At 42.7% G+C, this 20498-nt stretch overlaps 1 protein-coding gene across 1 annotated transcript in view; it reads left to right on the forward strand.

The window, feature by feature from the left end:
* The window catches only part of ADD2 (adducin 2), a 125613-nt gene that overhangs the window by 1177 nt on the left and 103938 nt on the right, over window positions 1-20498 (forward strand). The window lies entirely within an intron of this gene.

Raw genomic sequence — 20498 nt, forward strand, 5'->3', positions numbered from 1 at the left:
TATTGTCTTGCCTTTTCTCCCCCTTTCTTTTCTTCTCTTATCTCCACCCCCAGACAAAAAAAAAAAAAAAAGGAACAAAAAGAGGGTAGGATGGGGAGAGAGAGACCGAGAGGACTGAGAGAGAGAGACAGGAAAAGAAGGAGGGGAAAAAAAAGCCCCAAGCCCACACCCTATCAAATTCTTCTGAAAATTGTCATTTATCTTTGACACATGATTATTAACCATCTGTTTCTTCACGCCCACTCTTCCCTCCTCTTGCAGTTTGTTGGCTAAGATTCAACGGACTCAAATGAGCCTTATAAATACTAGAAATCAAATCAGTTTCCTAAAGGGACGTTTTGTGCTTTCTGATTAACCTGGAATGAGGGATTTCCAGCGTCCTGGCAGGAACAAATGATGGGAAAGGTGGACACCCTCCTTTCATATCTAGGGTGTGGATCTAGTGGAGGTACAGGAGACGTTGAACTTGTGCAATGAGGGACATCTTCATAAATGGCATTTGAAAATGATGTTTCATTTTAAGGGGAAAATAGTTGCTAACACTTGAAGTGAAAGCCCTTTAAATTATAAATGAGTAGGACCACGGAAAATAGCTGTGAAGTTTCCAGATTTGCCAGTCACCCCTCCTACCGACATAGGAAGAATATATGTTGGAGATTTTAAAAAGGGGTTAAGCCATTTAATATTTCTCCTTTATAATGTTCTACCTTCATTCTGCCTGTGGACCAACATCTTGCCCAGACACCCCAATTTACTTTCACTCCCCATCTCCCCATCCTAAAAGCGTACAGCAAAAGAAAGCTTTTCATTATTAGTATGATGTCAATACATTTTGGAGAACCACTAGAGATAAATCACCCTTTGATCTGCAATCCATACCATTTCTGTAGCGAGCCTGATGTTCTTTCTTGTCCACCCAGTTATCTCACCTGATTAGAAATGTGCTTGTCACAAACAAAATATACAAGACTGCCCGAAATGACATATTGTATGTGTTTTCTAAGCTTGAGTTGAATTTACTTTAAATATCAACATGGTGCTGGAATTAGTAAAACTCAGCTTTTCTTAAGAGTTTGCAGATGATCTAATGTGTTTGTTGGCAGAGGGTTTAGGGTTAAGATTTTGAATACTTATGAAAAAACTCCGATAAATATATTTATCACCTACCTTGTTCTACACGGAATTTAAGACAGTTTACAGAGATTCATAAAATACAGCAAGACAGACTTAGAAGTAGATGGGAAAGAAAAAGGAAACTAAAGGTAGAGACATAAAATTGTGTTAAGAATGAGGCTAATGTGAAAATACAAACATTTGAGAGTAAAAAGAGAAAAGTGTCAGTTGCTCAGTTGTTTCTGACTCATTGTGATCTCATGGACTGTAGCCCGCCAGCCTCCTCTGTCCGTGGAATTCTCCAGGCAAGAATACTGGAGTAGGTAGCTATTCCCTTCTCCAGGGGATCTTCCTGACCCAGGGATTGAACCTGGGCCTCCTGCATTGCAGGCAGATTCTTTACCGTCTGAGCCACCAGGCAAACATGTGAGGAGCAAACAAATCCAACTCTGAACTTTCTAGCAACTCATACTAAAAGGGAAGTTGACAAGCCCATGGTTCATGGGCTTTGTTTATTCATGGAGTCATTCACTCAACAAATATTCACTGAGGACCTACTACGCACAGGCTCTGTGAGACGCTGGAAAGAAAGGAATGAAGCAGGCAGATGTGGTCTCTGCCCTGACAACACTTACAGCCAAATGCAAGAGATGGAGTTTCATGAAGACATCTCTCAAACAAATATCTGGTTACAAGATGTGAGAAGAGCTGTGCAGGAAAAGCATGAAATGCAAAACATCACACGTCCAGACATAAAAACACAGAATAAAAACTTCTGCAGAGATGCATAACCATTTTTGATTTTAAGAGCAAGAAGGAACATTTTTCAGGTATGAAGCAGTGTTTGAAATAATGTCCTTGTCAGATAGGTTTTACTTTGCCATTTTTAGAGTGTCCCTTAGTGTGAGGGATCCTGATATCACCCCCACAGATCTCTTGAACCCCTGAGGTTCTGAGAATATTGTATTTTGAGGGACTTGTGTATTCTCTAAACTGTAGTGGCTTTATTTCAGTGATGATCTTACATAATGAATATTAAAACTGTGTTCTATATGATCTTCATGGCAACCCCCAGAACAATGCTGGGGCCTTTGTTTGCCTCTGTGTCTTCCCAGGTGGGCCAGGGGCAGGCCTGGGGGCTGGGCCACAGCACGGGTGAGGGGGAGGGGAGTTTAAACTAAGATGGGTGTGTGTGCATGTGTGTGTGAGTCCACTCAGGGCACAGGTTTGCTAGATTCAAAAGAACAGCTCCCGGCGACCACTGCTATTCTGGCCAGGAATGAAGCTCTCCTGCCAGTTCCACCTTGGCATGGACTGAGTTGCAGCAATTTATTAGCAGCAGGTGTTGCAGTAAAAATGCAAGGAAAAAGTTACTGTTGCTGGTTTTAGAATAATTGGATTAGATCTTGATTTAATGCAGATTTAGTTATTTCTCAATAAGTACCTTGTGTCCAAAGCAATGAGACCAGCAATTTGGTGTAATGGTTAAGAGGAGCCAGACAGCCTGACTTCAAATCCATTTTTCCACTTCTTAGCTGTGAGACTTTGGACAAGTTACTCAACCTCTCTCTGCCTATGATACTATGTGGATAAATATGCAGCATTGATTTCACAGTAAGATTGTGAGGATTGGAGGTATTACATGTGAAAAACTATGTTCACTGAATGTTAGCATTCATACTGTTTTATTAATGAAGTGGCACTTCATTTATGTAAGTGTGCCAGGATGGTTTGGTGTCAGAATTTTTTAAATTTAATTTTTGTTTTATATTAGACTATAGTTGATTTACAATGTCGTGTTAATTTCAGGTATACAGCAAAGTGATTCAGTTATACATAAACATAAATCCATCCTTTAAAAAATATTTATTATTTGCTATAAAGGGCTGCACTGGGTCTTCATTGCTGCATCTGGGCTTTCTGTCGTTGCGGTGAGCAGGGTGTGCTGTGGTGCGCCGGCTTCTCACGGTGGTTGGCTTCTCTTATTGCAGCTCAGGGGCTCTAGAGTGTGGGTTCAGTGGTTGTGGGCTCAGTTGCCCCAAGACATGTACAGGCAACCCGTGTCCTCTACATTGGCAGGTGGTTTCCTAACCACTGGGCCCCTGAAGTCTTATCCATTCTTTTTTGATACCAGAATTTTAAATTATGATACCTGATTATCTTCAAGTAGGAAACACATTTTTGAGGTTATTAATATTGTTTTGCATCGTTTATGTATTGTCTGCATTAGTACATTGAAGTAAATATTTAGGTAGTGGTAATGACATGACTGAGCGACTTCACTTTTACTTTTCACTTGCGTGCATTGGAGAAGGAAATGGCAACCCACTCCAGTGTTCTTGCCTGGAGAATCCCAGGGACGGGGGAGCCTGGTGGGCTGCCGTCTATGGGGTCGCACAGAGTCGGACACAACTGAAGCGACTTAGCAGCAGCAGCAACATGTAGTAGGACTTCCCTGGTGTTCCAGTGGTTAAGATTAATGGTAAAGAACCCGCCTGCCAATGCTGGAGACATAAGAGACGTGGGTTTGAGCCCTGGGTTGGGAAGATCCCCTGGAGGAGGGCACGGCAACCTACTCTAGTAGTCTTGCCTGGAGAATCCCATGGACAGAGGAGCTTGGTGGACTACAGTCCATAGGGTCACAAAGAGCCAGACACGACTGAAGCAACTGAGCATGAACATGTAGTAACTAGACCTGAAGCTGCACCTTTCTATTGTTAAACCCAAATGGTATTTTAGTTTCATCAAAACAATATTATCTGTTTCAGTAAATAAATTTTATTAATTTGACATTTTAAAGTTGGATAGTTGTGTTTATTTCCACATTCATTTTTGCATTCTGCTTATATAAAAGTTATAAAGTTCAAGTATTTAGAACTGGTCTTTTTGAATGTACATATTTAAGTTATATTTTAATAAAGTGATTTAGGTCAACCTTTGGTTCATAAGATTTTTTTTCAAAAAGGATTTCTATAAAATTCAAGCATTTTGAATTGGGTTCAAGGACAGACTCAAGATTCTTCGAATAGAATTTTGAGTTTCTAGAAGAGAGATTGTGGCCCCAAATTTGACCCCATATACCTTGACTGACATAGTTTTAGCTTGAAAGAATTTTAAGGCAGTAACACCAAAGCTTGCCTCTGTCTTTAACAACAGCATCAAAATCCTCTGAACTCAAAGAGCATCTATGGAATGGTAAGCTTCCAGCAAAAATTCATCTTGGTCTATTTTCTAGAATAAACTACAAATGAAAGGTTTGTCAATATTATTGAGTGAGGTGAAAAGAAAGTCTATTCTCTGTGGAGTACAATGTTTGTTTGGATTAAAACAAGTTTACTGGTTATATTCAAATCTATTCTAAAATTTTCTTCATACCTATGATCTGTCAAAGATTATAAGAAATATGTTAGTCTCCCACTATAATCATATTTTTGATAGCTTTCCTGTTGATATGCACATATCAAAGACATATGCATTTATACACACACACACACAGAATTATATTTGATGGTGTGTTACTTAGAATCCTGATTGCCTAGGACTCCTGGGATGGAGCACTTTCAGTGCAAACACTGGGATAGTGCCAGGCAAAGGAAGACAGATCTATTTTAGTTTTAGAGAACAGGGAGAGAACAGACCAGAGGCCCAGATTCTTTAAGGACTCTCCAGAAGAGATGGTGCAGATGGTGCCAGCCAGCAGTATCCATCCCATGATTCAATAAGGCATCCTCCTGGGAAGAGGCAGTCATGTTCTCCCAGTTACCTCCTAGAATAGTCCCCAGGCTCAATGCACCGGGCCTGGAGGGGTTATGGTGTTGCTAGGGTGAGATTGGGGTATAAATCAGAAGGCTCTAGGAATGCTGTCAGCACTTTCTACCTTGAGTGTCAGGGCATCCAGTCTTGACATGTGCCAAGGGAGCCCCCAGTAAAGCTTCAAACCAGGTTGGTTTGCATCAACCGCACACTTGCAGCTAAAAATTAAGATACATAAATACATAGATAAATGCCACTTGGTCCAGCAGTAAATACCCTAACTTAGTTGATTGCCCCAGGGCCTCAACTCTCAAACAACCCAGGCAGGACCTGGAGGCCAGAGAATTTAGGATGTGGTTGCCGGAAAAAAAATTTCAGTGCTGATCCCCTGGGGAAGGAAATGGCAACCCACTCCAGTATTTTTGCCTAGGGAATCCCATGGACAGAGGAACCTGGAAAGTTACAGTCCATGGGGCTGCAGAGAGTCAGACATGACTGAGTGACTGAGCACTATATCATATTTGGAATAGTTTTCCCTGGGCCCAGCCTGGAAGTGTCTGGAAAAAACTTATCAAGCCAAGTACAAATTCCTTGGGTTTCAGTGACTAGAAGCACTAAGGATCATCTGACCCCCTGCGCTGCATCGTCCCACACAGAGAGCTGATTGGACCAGGTATGGACCGGTGAGGACCTGGAACCTTAGGGCTGGTAGCCATATGAGGCCAAAGAGGGGACGGTGTCAGGGTGAGGAGAGACCACAGGTCATCCCCTACACCCCTCACCAGTTTATAGAAGGAGCCACTTGGCTGTCTTGAGGTGGCCACAGCGATTCCAGTTCTGTAACTTCCATGAAGCCCAGCTAGACTTTGGTCCCTGCGTTGATATGGCTGCCCTCCATCCTGCTGGTCTAATTTGCCTGGGCTTCTGTTTCAGTCAGCCATACTGTCGGCTAGAAATCCGGTTTTCTCCAGAGCTTCCTGCTTCTCTTCCCCACATACAGCCTGACCTCCCTCCTTCCATCTTTCCAAAGCAAAAATCCAATCTTGTCAATCCTTTAGGATGAACCCCAAACTCCTTACCTACCTGGACAGCTTTACTTCTCCTTCTTTGGAGATGCAGGCTGGACCACCTTTCTGGACATTCCCCTTCTCCATCCACCCCCCACAGGCTCTTCCTTCCACCTTACGTGCCCTCCTCCTACTTTTTATCTGGCAAGTTGGCTCTTTTAAAAAGCCAACCAAATAGACAACTTCTAGCAAGCCTAATTAAAAGAAAATAATTAACAATACTAGAAAGGATATATGGAAGGAAAAAGAGATTTGAAATCATAAAAACACTATGCATTATTGTATCCTAACATATGTGAAAATCTTGATGAAATAGACAGTTTTCAAACAGAATATGAACTACTAATATTTACTCCAGAAATCAAACGCCATGTTCCTGGTTGGGAAGAATCAAGTTACAAAGATGTCAGTTCCTCACAGATTCTGTTGCGTGGATGGCAGTCTTCCTGGTAACCAAAAGTGATGCAAATTTGTTCCTATTTTTATTTTTCTTTGGAATCTTGAAAGGTGTAGTTAACTGGATATGCTCAATTGTGAATCATTTTATTGAAGGGAAAGCCAATCCTTGTGCATTTAAATGTCATTTATAAATTGTTTTTCTCAAAGAACAGATGAAGTTATTAAACTTTGAAATGCATGGGGACTTTATGAAGACAGAATTTTATTTAACAGACATGGTTTTCTTCTATATTATTTTATCGAGTATAATACCATTGTGTTTGCTTTCTTTACCTGCATGGCACCCATATACAAATCTGTTGGCTTTACTTTTAAACATCTATGGTGAAAGACATCAGAAAAATAGGGGCAGCTTCAGTCCCTTCCCTCTTTACTTGTGCCAGGTGGCGGAACATCTATGTTGGTTATCTCAGCATTCCTTTATTTAGAATTTATTCTCCTTCCCTCTCCACACTACCCTTCTCTTAGATCATTTGTACCCTAAATTAGCTACATCTGTTACCATAGTTATGCAGCATCCAGCTTAACCCATTCCATGCTTGTTCTGACTGCATATTATATTGTGTGAAACTTCCTTTCTTGTATTTCGTAAAACATACCATTATTTTCCCTTTGTCACCTGTCCCCCAATTTTTATTGTTTCTAAGGCAATGCATATGTACAGTTAAGAAATCAAATAGAACTGAAGGGCTTCTAACAGAGAGCAACAATCCCTGCCCTTCCCCAAATCCTTTATCCACAGGCAAACCAATTTTAGCTGTGCTTTCTGTTCTGTTATAGTTACTTCTGTATCTCAAAATAATATGCGTATACTGCTGTTTCTGAATTTATCAGCTTTGATCATCATGTAGTGAATTCCTGCCATGAAAGTCAAGGATGTAGTTTAGGCCACACCTACATCTCCTCTCTAGCTTTCTTCTCATCATACCTGTCACACCAGACAATGCATTTATTAAAATCAGGTTTCTCATTCCGTGGACTGGTAGTTGGGTCACTTGACTCTCTACTCTAAGATAAGGATATCACTACTCTCTCTCTTTGCCCACTTCTTCCTTCCCTCTAGTCATGCATTTGCTTGCATTATCAAAATCAAGAAATTATTCATTCCAGTCCCATCACTTCATGGCAAATAGATGGGGAAACAATGGAAACAGTGACAGACTTTATTTTCTGGGCTCCAAAATCACTGCAGATGGTGACTGCAGCCATGAAATTAAAGATGCTTGCTCCTTGGAAGGAAAGCTATGACCAACCTAGTGAAAGTGCAAGTCCCTCAGTCGTGTCCAGCTCTTTTGTGACCCCGTGGACTATGCAGTCCATGGAATTCTCCAGGCCAGAATATCGGAGTGGGTAGCCTTTCCCTTCTCCAGGGGATCTTCCCAACCCAGGAATTGAACCCAGGTCTCCCACATGCATGTGGATTCTTTACCAACTAAGCCACAAGGGAAGCCCCCAAATACTGGAGTGGTTAGCCTATCCCTTCTCCAGTGGATCTTCCTGACCCAGGAATCAAACAGGGGTCTCCTGCACTGCAGGCAGATTCTTTACCAACTGAGCTATCAGGGAAGCCCTGACCAACCTAGACAACATATTAAAAAGCAGAGACATTACTTTGCCAACAAAGGTCTGTCTAGTCAAAGCTATGATTTTTCTAGTAGTCATGTATGGATGTGAGAGTTTGAAAGAAACTGAGCGCTGAAGAAGTGGTGCTTTTGAACTGTGGTGTTGGAGAAGACTCTTGAGAGTCCCTTGGACTGCCAGGAGATCAAACCAGTCAATCCTATAGGAAATCAACCCTGAATATTCATTGGAAGGACTGATGCTGAAGCTGAAGTGCCAATACTTTGGCCACCTGATGCAAAGAACTATCTCATTTGAAAAGACTCTGATGCTGGGAAAGATTGAAGGCGAGAGAAGGGGATGACAGAGGATGAGATGATTGGATAGCATCACCGACTCCATGGACATGAGTTTGAGCAAACTCTGGAAGATGGTGGTGGACGGGGAGGCCTGGTGTGCTGCAGTCCATGGGGTCGCAAAGACTGAGCCACTGAACTGACTGTTCCATCATCATAGCTGGTCTCTATGATTTGTCTATAAGGTAATTCTAAAAGATGAAAACTGTTCAAGTGTTCATTATCTAACTGGGTTGATATTGCTCACTGCGTGATAAATAACATGCTAGTATTTCATCTCTTTCTCACTGGCTCCAATATCTCAACCCTTGGACCACTAAGTGGAAAATGCTTCCAGGGGGAAGTTCAAATGGATTCTGTTATCCTGAGAGCACCGGTACCATCAGAGCTGCTCTAGTTCTCCTCCTGCAGTGCAGACAGTTTCCTAAGAAGACTAACCCAGAGGTCAAGTTGATAAATTCAGAAGCGAAAGTATGTGTATACTGTTCTGACATACAGAGGTAACTATAGCTGGGTGCCTGGCTGTGAACCACTGTGTGTTGGGGGTGGGAGAGGGGATGGGCAGGGTCTGCTCCTCCATGTAGAGACTGCATTTGTGCCCTTGTGTCTAGTCTCTTTTTTAATTCCCCCCGTCCATAACACCTGCCATCTCAGAATCCAGAACACTTTTAGGGCTCTGCCAGACAGATCATCTGCCTCCTTGGCTCCAATATCCTGTGCCTGAAATCTAGGCTTCTTCTGCTTTCAACCATTAGTCACCAGTTCTCCATCTGCTTTTTGTCCTCCAGAAACCTGTTGAAATCTCTTCTCTGTTAATCATATACTTTTACTTTGTCATTGTAGGTTTTATGTATTTTTATTCTGTTATGATCAATTTAAGGAGTCCAAGAAGAGAGAGAAACATGGTGGGATTAGGCTTGCCATCTTGAATTAGAAGCCAAGGACATTAATTTTCAATCAAGTCATGCATAGTAAACTATTGGCATGGCCGTGATTTAAATTCAAACCCTGGTGAGATTTGCTTTTCCTCGTTATAAAAATGTTTCCAAATCTGTACCGTACTTATCAACTCAATTCCAATATTTTCTGCTATCTAGAACAGTCCAGAAACATTGATGCATTCTTCTATTCAAAGATGATTAGCATTTAGTTTATACACAATTCTTATGAGTGCAGTTTGTTTCTCTTTAGCCACTCCAGAAAAGTGGAAATGGCAAATTAGAAAGAAGAGCTTGGCTAATAGTCTAAAAGAGATTGGGATAAAAATGAAGAGAAGATGAAAAGTTCTTCTAGGAACCTGTATCACAGTTGTTGCCCAAGTGCTACGGAAGACCATTTGTCAGAGTTGACAGTACATTTGATATAGACCCAGAAAGTAAAGAAGTCACAGAGAAAGTAAGTGAACTTTCTTTCAGTGAAAGTAATGGGTTATAGTCTAACAGGGGAAGGGCTGTTGGCCTTTTTTTTACCTGGTTGAGAAGGAAGGACTTGCCAACAGTTCTTTGTTCAGAAAGTAAATCTGGAGTTATAAGGCATAAGAAATTCCAGTTGTCTCTCTGTGTTCATTTAATTTGGAAATTGTTGCTTCATTTTTCAGCCTTAGCAATGAACATCAAGACTGAAAACAGTTTTGGGAATCTTACTTAACTGTCTTAACATCTATCTTAACTCTGTTAAAGTTACAGGCTGTAAAACTGTCACCAGCTTTGAAGCCACTATTTGTTATATTTAATTCTGGAGTGAAGCTATATTAAGTTAAGGCTGTCAAAGAATTAAAATCTCATTTTCAAAGCCTATCATGTTTGTGGGGGAAGTAATACTATGTCTAGGGTTTGTCTCAACAGAATCTTTTTTTCGTGGTGGATGGTGGGGTTGGAGGTGAACTAAAGTAGTGCATGAGTTGACCGCTGTTGGGGTTGAGTGTAAATGATCACCTAAACTGGCACTTTTTAGAGCTAAAGGAGGTGCTATCAATAATTACAAGGGAACAAGAGGCATATCGAGGTCTCTCCTGGGCAAACCACAATCTACTCTGAAGCTAGGTGATAGGTACTTAGGGTTCATTATGGTGTGCTCTCTAACTTTGTATATTTTCAACATTTTCCATAATTAAAGAACATCTACTGTTTTGTACTGTTTGCTCTTTTATTAAAATTGGAAACTTTCATCTTAATCACGATGTTAAACATTAGTCAACTTCAAACACAAAATGAAAATGGCTAGAGAACACTGTTAAATGACAAATCTATTAGTTGACTTATAATAGTAGGACACAAATCCATAAATTCTGCAACTGGGACATGCAGAAGGCAATCCTTAATCAAGCTGACAATGTTATAAAGCAGATCTATAGCTTTAGTTATGCAAGGGAGCCTTGCTTTTATTACTGTGAATTGGGCTCATAGAGATTTTATGGATGGGTGACTGCAGCCACAAGAAAGGTCAAGTCCACTGGGAAATGAGGAGCTGGGCCAGGAAAGCGGGGCTTTGATTTGCAGAGCAAGTCCACAATCCGATCTGTACCTGGCTTGGTGTCTCTCCTATTTGAGGTTCTCCATTACCTGTTAAAATAATCATTCAGAATTACTCCAGTTTTGAGAAGGTCTCCCTTCCTGCTCTGTAATCCCCATGGCACACGGCACAGAGTTTAGTCACCTGTCTACTGCTGTTCTTGGGAGGTGGTGTAGGGCAGGCACGGGCGCGAGGCAGCAGGGTGGGCTCTGCCTTCCAGGATGTCTGTCATTTTGATTCTGCCAATCAGAGGGCCCAGGTGGCTATGGATCAGGAGGTCTTTTGTGCCCTTTTCAAAGAGGGGCTGAAATGGATGCTTGCCTGGCTCCTAGGTGGCACCTTGAAAGGAACCTAGAAATGCCAGGCAAAGCACTGCATCATACTCAGGTTCTTTCAAGGCTGGAAGGCTGTACTGTAGGATTGGAAACCAGTTCTTTAAAAATGGCTTGCTCTGTTGCTGTTATTATTTCCTATTGTGTCTCCCAGTAATATACAGATGGTCACATTTTACTTTACTTGTGCTTTTTTAAAAAAAAGGCAAGCTTTCTAAGATATTATATATGTTATATATAATATAATATATGTATAGTAAAATTCACTTCCTTAGATGTATACTTCTATGAATTTTGATAAATGCATACAGTCATGTAGCTACCACCACAGTCAAAATATAAAAACATTCCCTCATGCCCTTTGAAGTGAATCTTCTCCTCTCACCTATAACCCCTGACAGCCATCATCTGTTTTTGGTTTTGCCTTTTCCAGAATGTCATATAAATGAGATCATACAGTGTAGCCTTTTGTGTCTGACTTCTTTCACTTTGTGTAATATTTTTGAGGTTCATCCATGTTATTACAAATGTTCGTAGTCCATTCTTTTGATTGCTGAGTAATATTTGTTTGGATGGCTGTACCACAATTTGTTTAACCCTTCACCCATTAAAGGACATTTGGATATTTCCAGTTTTTGATGTTTGTGAATAAAGCCACTGTATATATTGGCCTATTGGTCTTCGTATAAACATAAAATTTCAACTCTCTTGGTTAAATACCTAGGAGTGGGATTGCAGTATACCAGTCCATTCTAAAGGAGATCAGTCCTGGGTGTTCATTGGAAGGACTGATGCTAAAGCTGAAACTCCAATACTTTGGCCACCTCATGCGAAGAGTTGACTCATTGGAAAAGACCCTGATGCTCGGAGGGATTGGGGGCAGGAGGAGAAGGGGACAACAGAGGTTGAGATGGCTGGATGGCATCACTGACTCGATAGGCATGAGTTTGAGTGAACTCTGGGAGTTGATGTTGGACAGGGAGGCCTGGCGTTCTGCAATTCATGGGGTCGCAAAGAGTCGGACATGACTGAGCGACTGAACTGAACTGAACTGAAAGTGTATGCTTAACTTTATAAAAAAAATTGTCAAGTGGTTTACAAAACGACAGTACCGTTTTGTATCCCCACCAGCAATGTATGAGAGTTCTAGTTGCTCTGCACCTGGTATTGTTAGTTTTTTTAAAAAAAATGTTATCTATCATGATAGGTGTAATATCTCATTGTGTGTTTGATTTGCATTTCCCTGATGATCAATGCTGCTAAACATCTTTTCATTTGCTTAGATGCCACAGTAGCTCTGTTTTGTTTCTTCTTGTCTTTTAAATATCAGCAGTGCTCTGCCATTCAAAGGTAAGCAGGGAAAGGGTGTTTCCTTAGTCTCAAAGGGGAAGCAGAAGCTTAACAGGGGAAGTGAATGGGGCATGGGGGGAGAGTTGCCAAGAGAAAGGTGATGCCAGGGAGTGATTCAGCTGGGGTACCTGATCCTTCCACCACAGGCTGCTTCTGGAACTCTTATCTGGAGGATGATGTGGTCTGTACTATGAGGGGCTGCTCCCTAGAGAGGGAGAGAGGAAGGGAGGAAGACGGTTATAATAAGCCATCATATTGATTCCATTTAAAAAATTTGCTTACTTCAAGTTCTTGCCTTTATACTTTTAGTCACTAAATAAATACCTCTTTAAAATAGAGACTTTTAGCCCAGATGGCAGCCCTACTGTTAACTGGGGGAAGGGGGGAGAGTTAAATAAAAGGTATTCAAGGAAATGGATATTTAAATTTTATTGACATAAGGACCTGAAAAGATTCTGACACACTCATGTTTCTAGCAACATTAGTCACATGAACTAAAACATGGAAGCAACCCACGTGTCTGTCTATGGATGAAGGGACAAGGAAAATGTGGTATATACATACAGTGGAATAATGTCCCGTCATAGAAAGAAATTCTGACATGTACTACAACATGGATGAACCTTGAGGACATGTCAATCGCAGAAAGACAAATACTCTATGATTCCATTTATATGAAGCGCTGAGAGCAGTCAAAATCAGAGACAGAAAGTAGAACAGTGATGGCCAGGGGCTGGGGTAGGGGAAATGGATGGTTATTGTTCAATGGCTGCAGAGTTCCAGTTTTACAAGACGAAAAGATTTATGGAGTATATGGTGGTGATGGCTGCACAACATTATAAATGTATTTAATATCACTGAAATTTACTCTTAAGAACTGTCAGTTAAGATAGTAAATTTTATGTTATGGGCATCTTACAGTGGTACACTTTTTTTTTTTTTTATTTTAACTATGATTGAGGTAAACTAGCAACAATGAGTAATTTATCACAGTTGTAGGTAGGTTTGTGTGGTTTAACTATGAATATCAGTCAGTCGAGAAGGGTTTACTGAACACCCTCACTGCACAGCTAGTGTTCCAGGTGTTGGGAATGCTGGGGCAAACTAGAAGATCATCCTCTAGGAAGGTGAAAAAGATTCTAAACCTGCTAACAAAACAAATGAACGGTGCCAGGCACTGATATTGTTATGCACAAGATAAATTCAGGTAACCAGAGAGAGAGTGACCAGAGGAGGCTGCTTAGCCAGAGTGGCCAGGGAAGGCCTCTCTGGGGAGGAGGTATTGAGCTGACTCACGGGGGTTAGTGGGACTGGGTTGGACAATGAGGAAATGCTGGCTGATTGCAAGCATTTCATTATGCTGTATGAGATGACACCATGGGCTGAGAGTGGGGGTGAGGTGGACGTGGGGGAGAATTGAGGAGAGATGAAAAGGTGGGAAATGATCCCCTTGAAGAGTCTATACAGGGGAAGGGCAGGTTGCCTGGCAAAGTTAAGAAGTCATTTCAAAGGTGTGGAGGGAATTTTGAAATGAGTCCCATCGGCGTGGTTGTGTGCAAGAGTCAACTGTCCAGATGCACACTGGAAGCAAGGTGGTGTAGGGTTTGACCAAAGGGGAGGCTCTGTGACGTGAGAATAGTGGAGGACAGAGGAGCAGAGGCATTTTGCAAAGGTGTGGTCACCCAGCTGGAGTAGCTCATTAAAGCAAGATAAGGAGGAGTTAAAGCAAGAATGTGAAGGGCAGAGTTTGGGAGTAGATAGAGAAAGTGAGTGGGAAGTCTTGGAGACACTGAATTCCTGGTGGAGGGGTATCTGAGTAGTTGGACAGGAAGGGAGTGGTCAGGGAGTAAGGTGTGAACTCCAGATGTTGGAGGTGGAGTTCTTGCTGGTGACAGCAAGATCTAAAGTATGTGCCCATGGGAATGGGTGACTGAGGCTGGGGTGAAAGGAGAAATAATTGACATAAGAGGTCGAGAAAACGTGAGGTGGGGTGTTGGGTGGATCACTGCATGGCTGTGGAGACTGGAGTGGAATCAGTAATGAGTAAGGATAGCATTGGAGGGGAAGACACTCAGGAGGAAGGAGCTGAAGTGGTCGGTGAACCAGGGGAGTGACCGGGAGAGTGGTGGAGGGTAGCCAAAGGGAGGAGCGATGGGAAGTCTAGCAGGAGGGCGTTTTCTCCCAAGGCAGTGGGGTGTTTGAAGCCGTGGAAATAGATGGAGGCGGCTGTCAGGCACGAGGAGGCTGTCTATACTGTGCACAGACACGGTGTGTGTGAGGTGTGTGCTGTGAGAGCTGTGTGGTCAGGGGAGAGGCAGGTTTTAGATTTGGGATTTGGGGATCACAGAAAGGGAGGTATATGAAGCTGAATTATGGAGTGCTGCAAAGAATCATGCAGTGTTCAGTGAGATTCGTTTCCAAGCAGGAAGGGCGGTAACCATGGAGGCATTATTGACTTGGGGCTTGTTCAAAACTCAATTAAAGGCAATTAATACTAGCTGGTGTTGTTTACCAATGTCCTCGTCTCGTGAGGGATCTCCTAGCTCTTCTTGTGAATTGTGAGATGAGGAGGAAAAACTTTCTCTCTTGCGACATCTTGTTTGTTCATGTCACTGATTCCTGTGTCACCCCCAGCCATAAATCTCACGGAGGGGATAGAAGGCATCTGTCCTTTTGTATCACTGTCTTGCTGCAGCTCTGCAATGATTCCTGTCTAGCCTTGCTCTGCTGACGGTGACCTTTAACGTAATAAAATGCTCATGGGAATAATGAGGATGGATGGAGAAGATGCACCTTCTCGTAATTGATGGCTCATGTATTAGGGCAGGAAGTTTTCTGGAGGAATGAAGCATGTTATGGGAAAGTGTGAGGTTTTTTTAAATGCTTAGCCAAGCGTCTCAAAAAAGCACCCTGACTACCTGGCAGTCCTGAGTCGCTTACTTTCTCACTCTCCAAAATGACTAATTCGCTCCTCCTTTCTTTAAATCGCCTTCCCTTCCCACCCCATCCACCTTGCTGGGTGCCTCTGACTTTGTGGAGAAACAAGCTGAGCGGCCCTGCTTCTATCAGAGGCTTCCATGTTCTGCGCCCCTTCCCTCTCACCTCAAAATACCTCCCTAGCAATTGGTCTTTCCTTTTTCTGAATCAACACCTTTCCTCTCTGTCTCTCTCCCTCTCTCAATTACAACATTCCCCTTGGCATTCAGGCATGTTCCAGTGTCTCCTACCTACGCACCTCAGCTACTACCCCTTTGCTCTATGTTCTCAGCAAATTCGCAAGAGTTGCTTTTGCTCCCTGTCTGGCTTCCTCTTCTGCACTCTCTGCACTCAGGTTCCTGTCCTCTCTATACCACTGAGATGGCTCTTGTCAAGGTCACTGATGACCTCCATGTTGCAGTATCTAAATACCTCTCCAGGCAAGAATACTGGAATGGGTAGCCATTCCCTTCTCCAGGGGATCTTCCCAACCTAGGGATCAAACCTGAGTCTCCTGCATTGCAGGCAGGAGACTTTACTGTCTGAGCCACCAGGGAAGCCCCTAAACACCTCTACCCTGTTCATATCTTACCTGACTCATCAGCAGCATTCAACACAGTTGACCACTTCTTGAAACATTCTATTTTCTGGCCTTCAGGAACCCTTTCTCCCCTGGTTTTCCTTTAGTCTCACTGACTGTTCCTTTTCTTCCTCTGTGTGGTTCCCCTCACCCCTCTATCAGACCTCTAAATGTGAAGACCCCCATAGCTCTACCATGGGCCACCTAGCCGTCTTATAAACTCTCCATAGGAGAGTTCATCCAGGTCTTAGCTTCAGACTCCATTTAAATGCTAATGACTCCGAAGCCTCTCTATCTCCAGAGCTCTAGCTTCAGTTCAGTTCAGTCGCTCAGTCATGTCCGACTCTTTGCAACCCCATGAATTGCAGCACGCCTGGCCTCCCTGTCCATCACCAACTCCCAGAGTTCACTCAGACTCACGGCCATCGAGTCAGTGATGCCATCCAGCCATCTCATCCTCTGTCGTCCCCTTCTCCTCCTGCCCCCAATCCCTCCCAGCATCAGAGTCTTTTCCAATGAGTCAACTCTTCGCATGAAGTGGCCAAAGTACTGGACTTTCAGCTTTAGCATCATTCCTTCCAAAGAACACCCAGGGCTGATCTCCTTCAGAATGGACTGGTTGGATCTCCTTGCAGTCCAAGGGACTCTCAAGAGTCTTCTCCAACACCACAGTTCAAAAGCATCAATTCTTTGGCGCTCAGCTTTCTTCACAGTCTCTCACATCCATACATGACCACTGGAAAAACCATAGCCTTGATTAGACGGACCTTTGTTGGCAAAGTAATGTCTCTGCTTTTGAATATGCTATCTAGGTTGGTCATAACTTTCCTTCCAAGGAGTAAGCGTCTTTTAATTTCATGGCTGCAGTCACCATCTGCAGTGATTTTGGAGCCCCCAAAAATAAAGTCTGACACTGTTTCCACTGTTTCCCCATCTATTTCCCATGAAGTGGTGGGACTGGATGCCATGATCTTCATTTTCTGAATGTTGAGGTTTAAGCCAACTTTTTCACTTTCTTCTTTCACTTTCATCAAGAAGGTTTTTAGTTCCTCTTCACTTTCTGCCATAAGGGTGGTGTCATCTGCATATCTGAGGTTATTGATATTTCTCCCGGCAATCTTGATTCCAGCTTGTGCTTCTTCCAGTCCAGCGTTTCTCCTGACGTACTCTGCATATAAGTTAAATAAGCAGGGTGACAGTATACAGCCTTGATGTAGCTTAGTGCTTCTCAAACTTTAGTGCACATACTGATCACCTGGGGAGTTTGTTAAAATGCAGATTCTGATTGTATTAGTCTGGGGCCTAGTGAAAAAAGTGAAAATGAAAGTCACTTAGTCATGTCCAACTCTTTGTGACCCCATGGACTGTAACCCCGTGGACTGTAACAGGCTCTCCTGTCCATGGAATTCTCCAGGCAAGAATCCTGGAATGGGTAGCTGTTCCCTTTTCCAGGGGATACCCCCAACCCAGGGATCAAACATTGCAGGTAGATTCTTTACCATCTTAGCCACCAGGGAAGCCCAAGAATACTGGAGTGGCTAGCCTATCCCTTCTCCAGGGGATCTTCCCAACTCAGGAATCGAACCAGGGTCTCCTGCATTGCAGGCAGATTCTTTACCAGCTGAGCTACCAGGGAAGCCCTAAGATTCTGCATTTTCAACAAGCTCCCGAGTGATGCTGACCCTGCTGGTCTTTTGAGCGGTATTGAGTGGTGAGGCTTCAGACTTGTAATCCCACTGGCTCCTTGACATTTCCACGTGGATGTCCTAGAGGCATCTCAGACCAAACCTCACATAACCCTGTTAGAGTTCTTGAGTTCTTTCCTCAAACCCACTTTTTTCTGCATTATATCATCCTCCCAGTTGCTCATGCCAAAAATCTTGGAATTGTCCTTGGTTTCTATCTTTCCTTCACTTGCTTATCCAATCCATCAGAAAATGCCATTGGCTCAGTCCTCTAAAACGTATCCCAGATCTTTACACTTGGCTCCATGATGTTAGTGGTAGCTGGCATTTACTGAGTATATTCTACATGTTGGACTTTGCTAATAACTGCTATGGAAGGAATGTTTCTGTCACCCCAGTGTTCATATGCGCATGTATGTACAGGTGCTCTCAGTTGGGTCTGACTCTGCAACCCCATGATCTGTGGCCCACCAAGCTCCTCTCTCCATGGAATTTCCACTCAAGAATATAGGAGTGGATTGCATTTCCTGCTCCAGGGGATCGTCCAACCCAGGGATTGAACCTGCATCTCTTGTGTCTCTTCCTTTGGCAGGCAGATTCTTTACCACTGATGACACCCAGGAAGCCTCATGTTGAAACCCAATCCCTTATGTGGTGATGTTGGGGCAGGGGTCACCTTTAGGAGGTGATTAAGTCAAATGGGCAGAGCCCTTGTGCATACAGATTAGTGCTGTTATAAAAGAGACCTCAGAGAGACTTCAGAGAGTTCCTTTGCCTCTTCTTTCGTATGAGGACACAGCGAGAAGACAGCTGTCTATGAACCAGGAAATGGGCTTTCACCAGACACCGAATGTGCTGGTGCTGTGATCTTGAACTTCCTAGTTTTTAGAACTGCGAGGAAAAAAATTCTGCTGTTTCTAAGCCACCCAGTCTAAGCAGCCCAAGTGAACTAAGACAATGCCATACATTTATAGCCTACAATGCAGGAGACCTGGGTTCGATTCCTGGGTCAGGAAGATCCCCTGGAGAAGGAAATGGCAACCCACTCCAGTATTCTTGCCTGGAGAATCCCATGGATAAAGGAGCCTGGCTGGCTACAGTCCATGGGATCCCAAGAGTCAGATACTACTTAGCAACTAAACCACCACCACCATTCTAGTTATGACCACCCTATACAGTTGATGGGATTATTAATTGCATGTTTTTGGATGAGAAAAATGTAAAACTAGGTAACCCTACATAGACCTGCCGTTTATTACTTTAAAAAACCTAATTCATTATTTTAGTTCATTTTTCTCCTTTGTTGTCAACATGATAGCCAACAGTGCTATTGATATACTTAGGTACTTAGGAGAGAGGGTCTTGTTTTAAGGTGTCTGTGTCCTTGGTAAAGCACAAATCTTATTGCAAATGTGCACAGGCAAATGTGTGTGCAAAGGGTGTGCATGTTACAGAATTTATAGTCTCTTTGGCTTCCTCAGACCATTTCTGACAAGGCCTATTTGCATTTAAAACATTTTGAAATATTTTTGTCTGATAATTACAGTATCATGGTGCACCTTACGCAGACACTGTGTCTTCTGTGTCCTTGTGTTATTTCATTTCTCATGACATCACTGAATTTTCTGTAACCTGTGGGATACATTGAGAGAATGACCTTCACGCTCCAAGGTGTAAACTTTTCCTAGGTTTCCTGTGCCTTGTTCAATTTAGACAGTATCATTCTCAGTGTTGGTTATCACACTTTCAAAGTATGATGAAAAGCGGCTGGGATTCAGGAAGCAACAGCGCACATAGTCAGGTAGATGGAAGGCAGTTCAGGTGGAGACAGTCTGAGGATCTTGGGTTGTTTAGGGTGGAAAATAGCAGGTTAAATTACAATTTTGCTCTGTTGTTTGTCTTAAAGGAAATCTTTAATAAACTTGTTTTCAAAATAACAACACATTCTGTAATGTTTTGAGTAATTCTTTTTTCAAGTATGAGTTTCTTTTAAGCGTGAGAAAGGAAGACACACATTCATTACCTAGCCATTCCTATCACACCTTTCTCTAAAGAATCCGTATGCCAAGACAAACATTACCCCACCATACGATTGCATTCCTTTCTCTAGTTCAGTTAAAAGAAATACCCTAGGAATTAAGATTCTTATATATAAATGAACTCAGCTGTCTTTTATGTTTCCAAGTAACATGTGTCAGATGTCACATACATGAAACATTGAGGCTGGAATTCCAGCCTATCAAGGTGGAAGGGCCATAGAGGTCTACCAGTGCACTCTCCTGGCCTCATACCCCCACCCCCTGATCCCCACTCCCCGCCACCCCCCCAAGTCACTGGTTCAGGCAGATGGAGTTGAGAGAAGCCAAGGCACTCACCCAAGGGCATAGCTATAATAACTGCAAATCCAGGTTCCTGACAAGCTGCTCTTTAGGGCATTTTTTTCTAAATGTCAGCTTCTCCCTCTTTTTTTTTTTTCAGTGGCAGAGTTTTCAGAGGCTAGTTGATTCAAGGAAAAGAGACAAGAAGAATATAAATCCATCTCAAGAATCTTTAAAATATAGTAGAGGAAATGGGCGGGGCTGAGGCCGGCTCTCTAGATGGCCAGGCCGCCATCTTGATCCTTAATTTTCAGCCCTGGGGGTGGATACAGGGGAAAGTTATGACAATTTAAACTTTGCTATAATATTGCAAAGTTGATTAGTTTCCTGCTTTAACAAAGTACTAGGAACTGGATACCTTGAAACAACAGAGATTTA

The sequence above is a fragment of the Bos indicus genome, chromosome 11 (assembly GCF_029378745.1).
Source record: "Bos indicus isolate NIAB-ARS_2022 breed Sahiwal x Tharparkar chromosome 11, NIAB-ARS_B.indTharparkar_mat_pri_1.0, whole genome shotgun sequence".
Classification (NCBI taxonomy): Eukaryota; Metazoa; Chordata; class Mammalia; order Artiodactyla; family Bovidae; genus Bos; species Bos indicus.